At 44.4% G+C, this 12,727-nt stretch overlaps 1 protein-coding gene and 1 long non-coding RNA gene across 3 annotated transcripts in view; one reads left to right on the top strand and one right to left on the bottom strand.

The window, feature by feature from the left end:
- Positions 1-12,727, bottom strand: part of EML1 (EMAP like 1) — a 164,662-nt gene that overhangs the window by 87,383 nt on the left and 64,552 nt on the right. The window lies entirely within an intron of this gene.
- Positions 521-3,759, top strand: LOC123026277. The gene is made up of 2 exons (XR_006415268.1): positions 521-607; positions 2,676-3,759. It is a non-coding gene; the product is annotated as an uncharacterized LOC123026277 (long non-coding RNA).

Below are 12,727 nucleotides of genomic sequence, written 5' to 3'. Positions count from 1 at the left end.
CGCATTCACTCCACCGTGGCTTGGGCCGCCGCCGCCGCTCTTCCTCCGCCCGTCTCTCCACTAGGAGGGGAATGGGGAACCGGGAGAAGAATGGGGCTGATTCCCCTCTCCGACTGGGTGCTCCGTGCGTGCGTGCGCGCGTGGGGAGGGGGTAGCTTTCGTTTTTTGCCTCCCTCCTCCCTCCTAATGGATGGAAGGCAGCGTTGAGGAGCGAGGATGCATCTTTTTTTCTTGTCACTTGGATAGCAGGAAGATGGAGCAATTTTCCTGCCCCTGCCTGGCGAGTGGAAGCGAGGAGGGAGAGGAAAAGCAGCGTCGCTTTCCAAATTTAAGGCTATGTAAGCCAAGGCTCACTCCAGGCCACTGGCCAAACTCACACTGTCCTTGCCCGAATGGAATCGGATTGCATCCTTTCGGGGCGTGTTATTTGGGGATGGTGCTAAGGAGATAAGACGCTGCCTCGCCCACGCACCCGGCCATTAATCACTCCTCAAACGCTTGACACCAAAGCCTGGGAAAGGGAAAGCCGCTCCTGCCCATGTGCTGCCCGAGCAGCGCGCTGCACGTCTCAGCAAACAATTGGCTTAGGGAAGACCCCATCTGTAAGGTCAGTGACCAAAAACAAACGCCCGGGAGGCTGCTATAGAGGCTAGAGTGAGTGGCGGATTCCCTGTGCAAGGAGCAGACTGCGACCCCATAAAAAAATAACCGTTGAGGTTACATGGCTGGAGCAGCAGCTATCTCTGGGATTCCAGGAAGGCCGGCCCGTTCTCACGACTCGTGACGAACGTAGGGGGCTGCGAAGCACGAAAATCTTAAACACTCGGAACACAGCTGCTTTCCATCGAAGCTGTGTTTTACAATAACTTTCTCCAACCTGCTGATCCCCAGCTATGTTTGCTGGGGATGCTGGGAATTGTAGCCCAACATCTGGAGGGCACCAGGTTAGAGAAAGCTGTTTTAATGTGCAATCCTACACAGGTTTAGACGGGGGGGGGAAATTCCTACAATTCCCAGCATGCCCCAGCTAGTATGGCTGGCTGGGGAGCGCTGGGAATTGCACGGTTTTTTCTTGCGTAGGATAGCGCCCTTAGAAGCGTTTGCTAGCCTGCAGCCTGTCCGTCCCTCGCGGCACGTGCCTACGATCTGCACCGGGGCCGGCCACCGACGCGTAGCTACACGCGAGATTTTGGTAGCTCCTGTCACTACGTGTGAATATGGATGTTTGTACGGGCTTCCTTTGAACTCGGCTCTGCTCTCTGCTGGTCCCACTTTCCAGTTTGATTCGGCCTCGGTGTGAAATTACCATTTAAAAAAAGAGCTCCTTTCCTGTGCATGTGCAGAGTGCTTTGTACGTCACTCTTAAGTGCCTTCCTACGTCACAATGCAAACGTTAAGTCGAAATTAGAAAGGGATCCCGGGCAGAAACCATCCACAACTTCCGGTAGGCAGGGGCCCCGAATCCTCGCCTCCTTTTTCTTCCATCAAATTCTGGCGTCCTGGTCGGAAACAGAAATAACCCTTCTGGCCCAGGATTGCGAGCTACGCCCTCCTCAACTAGCTCAGCCCGAGCCGAGCTCCTCCCAACCACTCTAAGAACCGCGGCGCTGGCGCGGCTTCCAGGCCCCCTTGCAAAAAACGGACACGGGACGGAGCGAGGGAGGATCCCCGGAGAAATTTTGTGGCTGTTTGCGGGGTGGAGTCGAATTGCTCAGCTGAGCACTGGAGGAGAGAAAGTGAAAGAAGCACGCGAACGTGCTGAATTTCTGTTGGAGTACTGCAGTAAGAGAGGGTAGAGGGATGCTGCAAGAAAAAAGGGGGAAATGTTAGGCACAGTGAAGGAAAAGCAGTCATTTTTTACTTTTTTTCTACTGCGATTCACTGACGGATCAGGGCCAAAAAAGGAATTTCTGACCCCTGTCAAGAACGGCTGAGCAAAGGATTAGGTGGTCCAGAACAAGGAAGACTTGAGTGAAATGCCTCTGAGCTTCGCCCTTGCTGTTCGCTTCAAGGTCTTGAAGACCGAATGGGTCCGAGTTTACTCGGACGTTCCGTGACTTCACGGGGTGTTATGCCTAAGTGTACTTCGCATGGGAGCTATGCGGTGCAATCCTGAGTAGTTTCTTTTTTTATTCGCGAGCAAGTGTGCCTTCTATTGCTAATAAGAAAAGGTGCACCTCCTAACGCAAGAGGGAGCTTGGGAGAACCCCGGGGGAGCAAAAGCGGAGGATTTCCAAGACCCTTCCGCTCTGTAAGTGCTGCTGCTTCACCAAGGACATGAGTTGTTAGATTAGTGGCAGAACGTCACCAGAAACGAGATGGCTGTTGAGTTTTTGCCATGTTTGATTGAACAAGGAAGGGGTCCTTTGAATCTTTGGAGCAAACTCAACTGATCAACACGCACTGACTGCAAAGACCTGTAGAGCAGTAGGACTATACACATTTTTTGACGTATACAGCCCACCGAACTCATTGTTAGGATTCAGCGTACATAATATCTCAGTTTTGAGATATACTTGTTGCCCATGATACCACGTAGGATGCAATTCCATATCCTCTTACACCAAGTGTAAGCCCATTGACCTTAATAAGACTTTTGGAGAGACAGGTATAGGACTGCAGCATTACCATACCTTAAGAAATAGAAAGTAATGTAACTATTCTAACTCTTTCAGGAAATGGCAGATTAAATTGAGGTGATGTTTTGACCGACAACTTGCATCATCCCTTACCACTGATTATCACGGCTGCCATAATAACCACTGATTATGCCAACCAAGACCAAGACCAGTAGAGATGAAAACCTCTGGAGAGGCTGCCCATCCTGTGTTAGATAATGTGGAGTGGAGATTCTATTTCACATTAAAATCTGCATGAAGGAACATTGGGTGGTTGTTATTACCCAATTAGGTAGAATAGAAAGGTGTGGCCTTGTGTATGAGGCTTAAAGCTCAAGGCAGGAGACAGAACCAACTGCATGGCTTGCTGCCATGTCTCAGTCTTGGAATGTGTAGCAAAATCAAGAGAGTGCCTCTGAACATGCGCTAAGCAGTTTGCTTCTGATAGGCTTCTGTTTCTCTGAGATTACATCTGGGAGTACACCTTTCAGGCAAGATGACCCAATCTCTCCTCTCATAAAATAAAGAGCTGAACTTATTTTTTTACTTCATCAAAAGGAATTGTAGTCACCAGACTTGAAAAATGTTCTGGTACTGAACAATACACTCTATAAACTGCTTAGGCCAGCATTAGTGTGAAGCTGGGCTTAGTCCCACTGTTGGACTGTAGCACTTGGTCAATAGTTTTAATGAAAAGGTAAGATACAGCCAGTAATTATTTTTATTTGGACGAGAAAGAGAAAACTACATGAAAAGAGCATGGTAATCTCTTAATACTTGCATCTGTGATTTTAAAAATGTTTGTGTCCATGGATTTTAGAATCTCTAAAACATCAAACACAACGGGCAATAAGAAAAATCTGATTCATTTATATGTGAAATAGAAATAGTGGTCCCTTTCTCCTTCCATTCCACTTCCTAAAACTGCACAAATAGCAGTTGACAAGTGCATGGCCATATTTCATACTGTGTAGATTTTCCAAATGAAAGTACTGACATTGTTGTTAAAAATGCCTAGGTTTAAAAATGGTTAAAAATACTTAAGTTCCTCCATATGGATGTTTTTATTTTGTAATCTCCTGCTTCATTCACAAAATGTTATCAGAGTTCTAGACAAAAATGTATTCTATTTGTAAACTTCCTCTGTTTTCCCACCACTTCTTTTTTTCCTTCTTTTCCTTTACTCACATATGTATGCACACATCTGTTCAGAACTCTTAAGGAGAATGAATACCTGCACAGTGTCTTTCAATTGTCACTATGAGGATCCTCTGTCTGGAACCAACTCATGGGCTCCGCAACTGGATGGCAGTTGAAGTAAATCGATCAGCCTTCAGTTCCCAAAAAGAGTGCCTTCAAAATGTTAAGAGCATTTTGCCCTCTTGATCTCATGGATTGCATTTCTCTGCTGCCCAGTAACTGAAGGTGTCTGGACAGTTTCAGTGATTTACAAGCTTAGAAATACATTACATGTAGGGTAAAAATATTTTACATAAAAACATAAACCACACACACATCACAATAACTTTAAAATAACACTAGGAAAAATCCAGGACCTGATTGGCATCAATCACAGGCTGCCAAAGGCTGAAGAGAAGAGGTCTTAAAAACACAACATTAGCAACGGGCAGGCTTCTTCAGAGTGATCATTCCAGAAATGGGGAGCCACCACTAAGAAGAAGAGTTACACAGCACAATCCTCCCTCCCTCTCCACACACACACACCCCTACTGAGCAGTTAGTCCTGTGATTTCAGTGGTGTATTACTCCTCAGAAAACAGGATTGCAGCAATTGCCTGCCAGTTCACACAAGAGGTACTGTCTAAACTAGCACTGGAGTCTGTGGATTACACCAGAGACACTGCAAAGCTGTTTAGCAATGAAATCTTACTGAACTTACTCAAGAATGCAGATCACGCTCAAAGGACCTTTTTGACATGATGTGAAATCATGATGCGGAATCTGTGGCAATGCCACTCATTCCTGTCTCAAGAAAGGCAGTATTAACCACAGTAATGCTAACCCCCAGGGGAACACTTGGGGTGAAAAGAGTGTGAGGCAGGAAAAGATCACCTCAGAGCTTGCTCGGGCCAGGTTATCCCTCTCCCTCATAGGATAAATCTGCCACAGGAATGTGGAAATGCTTTTAGAGGACGGAACTCTATTTCAGGGAAAAGGTGGGATATAAAAATAATAATAAAGCAAATTAACCCCACTGATCGTCCACTGTCCCCCTTCATAGGGTTATGATGTTATTATCACTCAGTATGTATACCCTGCCTTTAATGTCTTTCAAAGATGGCTTACAAGGAATATCAAGAATCCCAAACAGAATCAAAATAAATGATTAAAAAAGCAAACACAAGCAATGAGGAACTTTCCCACTGGGCAGATGGTGGGAAATGGCCCTGTTTTGTGGGATGTACGAGGGAAAGTCAAGCTCGGTCTGTCTCCGTCCCTTTTCTGAGACTCTTTCTAAGAGGCACATGGTGGTACAGCAAGGCTTCCGAACCTCAGGCCTGGGGCCAAACTCAGCCTTCCAGCTCACCCCTTTCATCCACCCCCAATCATTAGTGGTTTCCTGGCTTTGGTGCAATTTTTTCTCACCCTATTCTAAAAGGCATGTATGCCTCTCTTAAGTCTTAGTTACTGGCAATAAGAGCTTTAATGTAAAATATGCTGGTGGTTTTGACCTCTCAGCTTCTGCTTTCAGTCCTGCCTCCCACTGGAATGCAGCCCCTAGAAGTATCTCCGGAATAGCATCCTGCCCTTGTGAGGAAAGAGCTTCGACGCCCATGCTTCAGCTGCTCTGCCCCAATCTATGGATGCCAACCCTGCCCTAGTGGGATGGGAATGCACAATCTCTGAATCCATTTTAAGATCTCAAAGCCTTCTTCCTTCTATGAAGCCAACACCTCCATTTTTCCACAGGACCCATGCCAAATCAAACCCTGGTTAGATTTCCAGCTCCTCTGTTCTGAGAAGAAATTCTGATAAAAGGTTAAGACCTTTTTATTTCATCAATATTTTAATAAGTTTTAATATGGTATTTTTAATATTATATTTTTAACTGCAGCCAGAGTGGGTCGATTTGTTTATGTTGATTTTTATGTTGACATTTTGTTTTAATTTATTTATATTGATATTTGTATTTTGTTATGTAAGCCGTCCTGAGGCTTTTGCAATAGGACGGCATATAAATATCACAAACAAACAAAGTCCTTCCCCCATAAATAGATCCTGAAAATTCCTTTTAACAATATCCAACAGCTTTCATGGCGCAATGCTCCATGACAAGCATAGAGCCTGTGCACATCACAATCCGTGAAAGAGAGATTCTGAAAGGCACCTATGAACAAGAGAAGGAATTCTCTGGTTTTTCAGAGAAAGGAGTCAGGGATGTTTGAGAGACAAACATTTCTAGGCAAGCAGAGACCAGCTTATGGCCAGCTGACATAAGGAATCCTGTGTGACATAAAGGGAAAAATGGTAGTGACTTAAATCTGGTGATAGGCTAAAAGTGCAACAGTTAGACTGAAGATTCTGCACAAACGAAATGCAGCAAAGAGATTGCTAGTTAGAGGAGAGTTTCTACCCAAAAGGCTTAAAACAGTATTAACATACATCTTTCTGTAAAGTCTACATCGGTTGCACTTTTCATTGGATTTCTTTGTGCATTTTAGCCTACGTTAAGCATAGTCTGATACTTGTAACCCAAGAGAGGCACAGAGTTTCTCCCTTTTCTGCCAGCAATAAACTTTCTGTGTTCTCTCCTGCTCCTGAGGGCAGGACTAGAACCAAAGCATGGAAATGGCAGGGAAGCAGATTTTTGTTTAACATCAGGTGAGCCTTGCTACCACTGAAAGCTATTCAGCAGTAGAACAGATTGCCTGAGGAGATACTAGGTTTTCCTTCACTGGAGGTGTTCCAGCAGATTGGATGGCCATCTGTGGCACAGAGCCCATACTGAACTAGGGGCTGGACTAGATGATCTCTGAGGTCATTTCCAATCCTATGAGTCTATGAGTCACTCTCCCACACATTTCCATTGTACTGCAGCAACAGCCTCAGCTCACCCCCTTCATTTCAGAATTTTGGCGGGGTCACACTGGACACCCCTTTTTCCAAAATATGCATGTTCCCCAATCTAAAGGAGGAGAGCCTTTCTCCAAAACAAGCTTCCATGACACACACAAAAGTTGAGGGTGGAAATGGAATGTGCAAGCAAAGGAGGATTCCATCTATCTGCTCTACTTTGCTTACAGTGAAATGCCCACCCCTCCCCACATTCTGGTGCAAGATAAAAACACTTTTTTCAATCACAGCTAGAGCTGGATCGGGTGAAATTATTCTATCACTTGCAAACTGGTTAAGTAGGATAATTTCCCCCTAAGTACAGCAAGATTTAATATAATTACAGCACTCTTAGTGAGATGTCAATGCAAGTGTAATCTATACTTCATTAAGATGTCAAACACTTTCTGTATAAATCCATGGAAATCTCATTATCATGTCTGATTTTGATGCCAACACAATGTCTGCATGTGCCCCATGGAGCCCCCACTACAGCATGAGGTTAATGTATCACTGCATCTAAGAACATTGCCTTTTGTAAATGATGCCCTCCAAGCAAGACACGGTAAACCCCCAGGGCTAGAGATGCTTTGCTAACAAAACAACACTGCCCTTCATAATGCCCTGGAACAGAGTGGGGCACAGATGATTTACCTTAGAGGTGGATCATGAGTGGAAATGTCGTAGAAAAAAGATCAGTCACCTGTCATCTCGGGGGCTGGTCTATACTGCAGAACCAGCCTGGGCCATCGAATTGTTTGTTTCATTGATATTTTGCCTTTCCTCCAAGAAGTGCAAGGCAACAGACACGATCCTCCTCTTCTCCATTGGGTCCCCACAACCGTCCTGTGAGGTATGTTTGGCTGAGAGTCTTTGAATGGCCTGAAGATACCCAATGAGTTCCATGGGCAAGTAAGGGCTAGAACCCAGATTTTCCAGGTCCTGGTCCAACTAACCACTATACTACACTGCCTCTCCCACCTAATCCTTTGCTTTTCATGTGAGCTTAGGTCCCATATTAAGGTAGGCACTAACTAGCAGTTAGGGCTTCACAGTTAGCACATGTGGGCTCAAAAGAGGACATGTGGTTACTCTAGGAACATAGGAAACTGACTCATACTTCCTTTGCTCACACAATAAGCCAAGTATTTGAATAGTACATGGAGTTTTGCTTGAACTTAACAGTCAGACAATCACATGGTTCCCATGCCAATGTGGCTTCCATGCTCCCTGCTCCATCCTGATTGATCCCATGAGTGGGATCCCTGTTCTTTCCCTGTTCTTACCTATGGACCTCAACAGCCTCCTTCTGTTGGTCCACTGTGATCCTGAGACAGGTCCCCCCATTTTCTTCACAAGGGTACCTGCTTGTCTACGGCACTTCCCAGTCACTCGAACTCCCACAGAGATTTTAATTAAATGAAAATAAACAGTTTTGCAACAATACCCCCTTTTTTCCTCTGTGTACTTTTGCTCTGTCTCCTGCTTCCAAGAGTGAACAGGAGATGGGCACATTGCTTGGCCAGTGGGAATGAAGTGAACAATGATACTTCTGTTGCTGTGACGAGGGCAGTAGAGGTTATGGCTAGAAGAGGTCTCTTTCATTGCTAATTTTGCTGGTGGATTCTATGGTATTTCCATACGAACAATGGTAAAACAGCAATTCCTGGCCCAGATGACCAGAGAAGCCATGGTGAAATGTGGAAACCTTAGAACAAATAATGGATTCTTTCCAGGAAATTAATCCAACCATGTAGGAACTTTGGAACTGGGTCTTGATGACCCAAGAGACCCACAGCTTTAAGAGTCCATCACGGCTTCTCAGATAATGTGAACCTGCCCACTGGGTCAGTTCATTGGCCCATTGAGTCCAGTACCATCAACCTGGACTGACAGTGGCTCTCCAGGTTTCCATGCAGGATTTTTTCCGGCTGTACCTGCTGATGGGGATTTCCTCTGGCAAGGCAAAGAATAGACTAGGTGCTCCATTCTCACATAGCATTCCCTTAAGTTTCTGCTCTAATCCTGCAATCCTATCCTCATTTGAGATTGAATTCTGAGGATTATTTATGACTAGACTTGTATAGGATTGCACTGTAAGGCTAACAATCCTATATACACTCAGTAGGGCTTGCTTCTGCATGCACATATATTATAAATGAAGATTTCAATTTGTTACTTGCAATTCTCTCCCCATGCACTCAACTTTCTGTATGAGTTCTTTTCTTCTGCCATACCTGGATTCAGACTTGGGAAGGTGACCAGCAGAGACCAAATACAATGGCCACATTGACTGGGTCAGGCCTTAGGTCAGTGGTGGTGAACCTATGGCATGTGTGCCGTAGTGGGTGCACAGAGCCCTCTCTGTTGGTACACGAGCCAAGTCGCCCCAGCATCGCCCCAGCGGCCAAGCATCGGATAACAGCGCACATAGGGGCCATGCGCATGCTCAAAAAGGAGTAGCGATGCCAGGCAATGACATCACAAGCCGCAACTCATTAGCTGCGGCTCGTCCGAGCTTTCACATGGCCGGTCAGTGCACTGCCAAGGAGATATGTATGTATGTATGTATGTTTGTATCATTGAAAGCTCTGTTATTGTGTTTTTCTTTTAAGACAAAAGATGTTAATTTATGAGTTTTTTTTCCTAAACTAAAACCTCAGTATTCAGGTTTTATTGCAGTGAAGGCACTTTGCAATAAATAAGTGGGTTTTGGGTTGCAGTTTGGGCACTTGGCCTCTAAAAGGTTCACCATCACTGCTTTAGGTATACAATTGACCATCCCTGCTTCAGATACTGAAGTAACAGCATTGAGCTAAATGCAGTTCTATCGAATGAGACGAACCATCTTTTTTGGAGGGGGGTGAGGTATTAAATCAATTGCTTCAGAAATTTCATGCAGAGGAAACCTGCATCAAACATATTGACTGTGTTTTGTGCTACTCACAGTCATGGTTAAGGGCAGAATGATTTAGCTTTAAGTCACTGAATGTGGGTCCATTATGCTATTACATTCTCAGACCAAAGGTTACCAAAAGGGGAAACAGCCTCATAATTTCATTATATGGATTGTTTGATGCATTACAATCTTGCTAGGCTACTGAAGCACAAAATGAAAAAAGAAATTATATCCTCACAACTGTGCACAGCAGTTCCCACAGATCTGAAAGCATCTTTAATGGATCTCTGAGAACTAGGACAGGGGCGTGTAAATAACCCATTCCTCAATAAGTGTCATAGCCGATAGATTCGTACAAACCCAAAATGATTAATTTGGGGGGGGGATCAGAAGCCACCTGACTGAAAACATATGACTTGGAATGCTGTATAGTGCAGGGTTATAGTTTCTGAGAGATACCATACTTTGCAAAGCGCTGCCTTGTAGCTAGGGATGGATAGAACTGCGAACTTCTGGTCTATGTCACTTTCACATGTGTCCACTCCATCCCATTTCTGCATCAATATGCAGATTTCTTTAAAAGCTGCATGAAAATTCACATTTGAAGTAGCATTTAAAATGCAATTTGAAATAGACTTATTTTCTGTCAAAATATGGGATATTAAAAATTCATCTCAAAGACACATTTCAAGTGCATGGAAAAGTCAACATTATTTGCCGGGGGAGCGGGGGGGGGGGGACAACTGGAAAAGAATGAAATCCAGTGAAAAGTATGTTCTGAGCTACACATAAATCTGGAAGTTGCCTATCAGGTCAGTTTGTATGAGAACTTGCAAAAACCCACTTCCTTAAGCATCTTTGCTTATACCTAGAGTGCATCCAAATCTTAACCTAATGAGAAAGCCAGCACAGTATCATAGTTTGGGACTGGGGAAACTCAAGTTCTAGTCCTCACACAGCTGTGAGGTTGTGACTTTGGTGACTTTGCGCCAGTCACTGAGTCAGACCCTAACTTACCTCACAGGGTTGTTGTGAGTGTGACATGGGAAAAGTGAAGGCTGCCTTGGGCTCTTTGAAGGAAAGATGGAGTATAAGAATAACAGAAGAGTAGCAAATAAACACATGAAAAGAACATATGAATTCACCTTGCAAGCATGTGTGATGGAAACCTCAGTGAAATATCCTAGCTTAAAACTTGAAATACATTTAGTGTGAAGTATGAAAATACAGGTAATTATGATGTGCTCTCTCAACAGAAAGACCTTCCACAAAGTCTGTTGAATTATGATTAAGAATTGGCTCCATAGCTTAGTGCGAGTGCATAATTGATTTCCATTTTAAGGCAAAAGACATTTCACTCCCACAATCCTTTTCATAATTCTGTGTTAAGAGCATTCGAGTATGCCACTTCCCATTTTTCCTCATTAATCCTAACGTTGCAAGATGACTGATTATCAAAACGGCTATGTACTGCATATCAAAAGATACACTTTAGCATTTCCACATCAAAAGCATGGTAATTCATATCTGTGGAACCCCCTATAGGCATTGTAATATGAAATTGTGACAAATATGTAATTGCAGTCCAAGAGCACAGAGTCCTGTGTACCATGTAAGATGTTTTAAGTGCAAATTTACATCTTTTAAAATGCTTAAATACTTGAAAGTCAATGCCATAAATATCATGATGCCACAAACATCAACCTCTCTCTCTCTCTCTCTCTCTCTCTCTCTCTCTCTCTCTCTCTCTCTCTCTCTCTGCATTTAGGTAAGATGTGTTAATTTGTAAGGTTGTTAGAGGACAGAATACTCGGAGTTGGAACCCGTGTGTAGTTTTACTCCAGCAGAGGGATCGTGTGGTAGGACCCAGCATGCTTGCTCATTCCACTTGTTTAGCTCCAGTAGAGACTGACTGGGCAGTGTCTGGTCATGCACTCCTGCTTATCCAGCCTGCAGGGGAAGCAGCCTGCTCTCTCCCACTCATTTAGCCCCAGCAGCAGCAGCAATCAGGATGGAAAACAGCAGGCTTGCTCATTCCCATGTGTTTGAAAGAGCCCTTTGGACACTTGTGATGTCCAAACTGGCCAGTCCGTGACGTGAGATGAGAGGTGGGAAATCTCTGGTCCTCCAGATATTGTTGGACTTACACTCCAGTTACCATGAGCATTGCTTGGGGATTGTGGGAGCTGAAGTTCAACGACATCAGGAAGAACACAATTTGACACCTGTGTCATAGGTAATGATAATGCCACGGGTGAAAAGGTGTGTCTTGCCTATTAGATGCTGTGGGCAAACAGTTGCTTCTGCTAAATGGCCATGAGAGAATTTGGAGTCCCAGCTCCAAGCTCCAAAATGCACTCCAAGGTTAGAACTTAGGCTCTGAAGTTTGGGTGCCCTGTTTCAAGAAAGAGTACTGGTTCTGGGATCACTCCCAGGGTACATAATGTTCCAGGTTAATGTAAGAACCAGAGCAAAGGTGTATGCAGTCCAGCATTCCACAATTGTCAGCTTGATGCCTTGGACAAGTCCACACACTGGATGCAAAGACCGTAGTCATTTCCTGCCTTTTATTTTTTCCAGCAAGAGGCACTCGGTGGCAAACAACCTCTGTCTACACCAGGGAGAGAGCCAGCATGACAGCTGTGCAGGACTGGGACTCAGGCAATCCAAGTTCTAGTCCCTGCTCAGTCATGGAGCCAACTGGGTGCCTTAGGGCCAGTCACATACTCGCAGTCTAACCTACCTTGCAGGGTTTCTGTTGTGAATATAAGATGGAGAAGAGGAGACTTATGTAAGCCACCTTGCATTCCTTAACAGGAAAAAAGTGGGATATAAATATAATAAATAAATAACCCTGAATGCAGCCATCGTAACAGTGGCCTTCTCCTCCATGGATGTGTCCAATCCTCTTTGAAACACATCTCAGCTAGTGACCAGCATCACACAACTTGTTACAATAAATTCCATAAACCAGTTCTGCCCTTTTCTTTTGTTTGTCTCTTGCAAATCACTTCCTTGCTCTTTCCTGAATTTGGCTCACCCTGAAAGGTGCAATTTGCTGCATGGGGAAAGACATGTTTGGTATCTGTAATACTGAAAACAGTGAGGCTGTTGGTAACTCAAAGTAGTATTAAGT

Source organism: Varanus komodoensis, unplaced genomic scaffold (genome assembly GCF_004798865.1).
Source record: "Varanus komodoensis strain SLA01 unplaced genomic scaffold, ASM479886v1 scaffold3, whole genome shotgun sequence".
Taxonomy (NCBI): Eukaryota; Metazoa; Chordata; class Lepidosauria; order Squamata; family Varanidae; genus Varanus; species Varanus komodoensis.
Note: the sequence above shows the minus strand (reverse complement) of the source record. Positions and strands in the feature narration are given on the sequence as shown.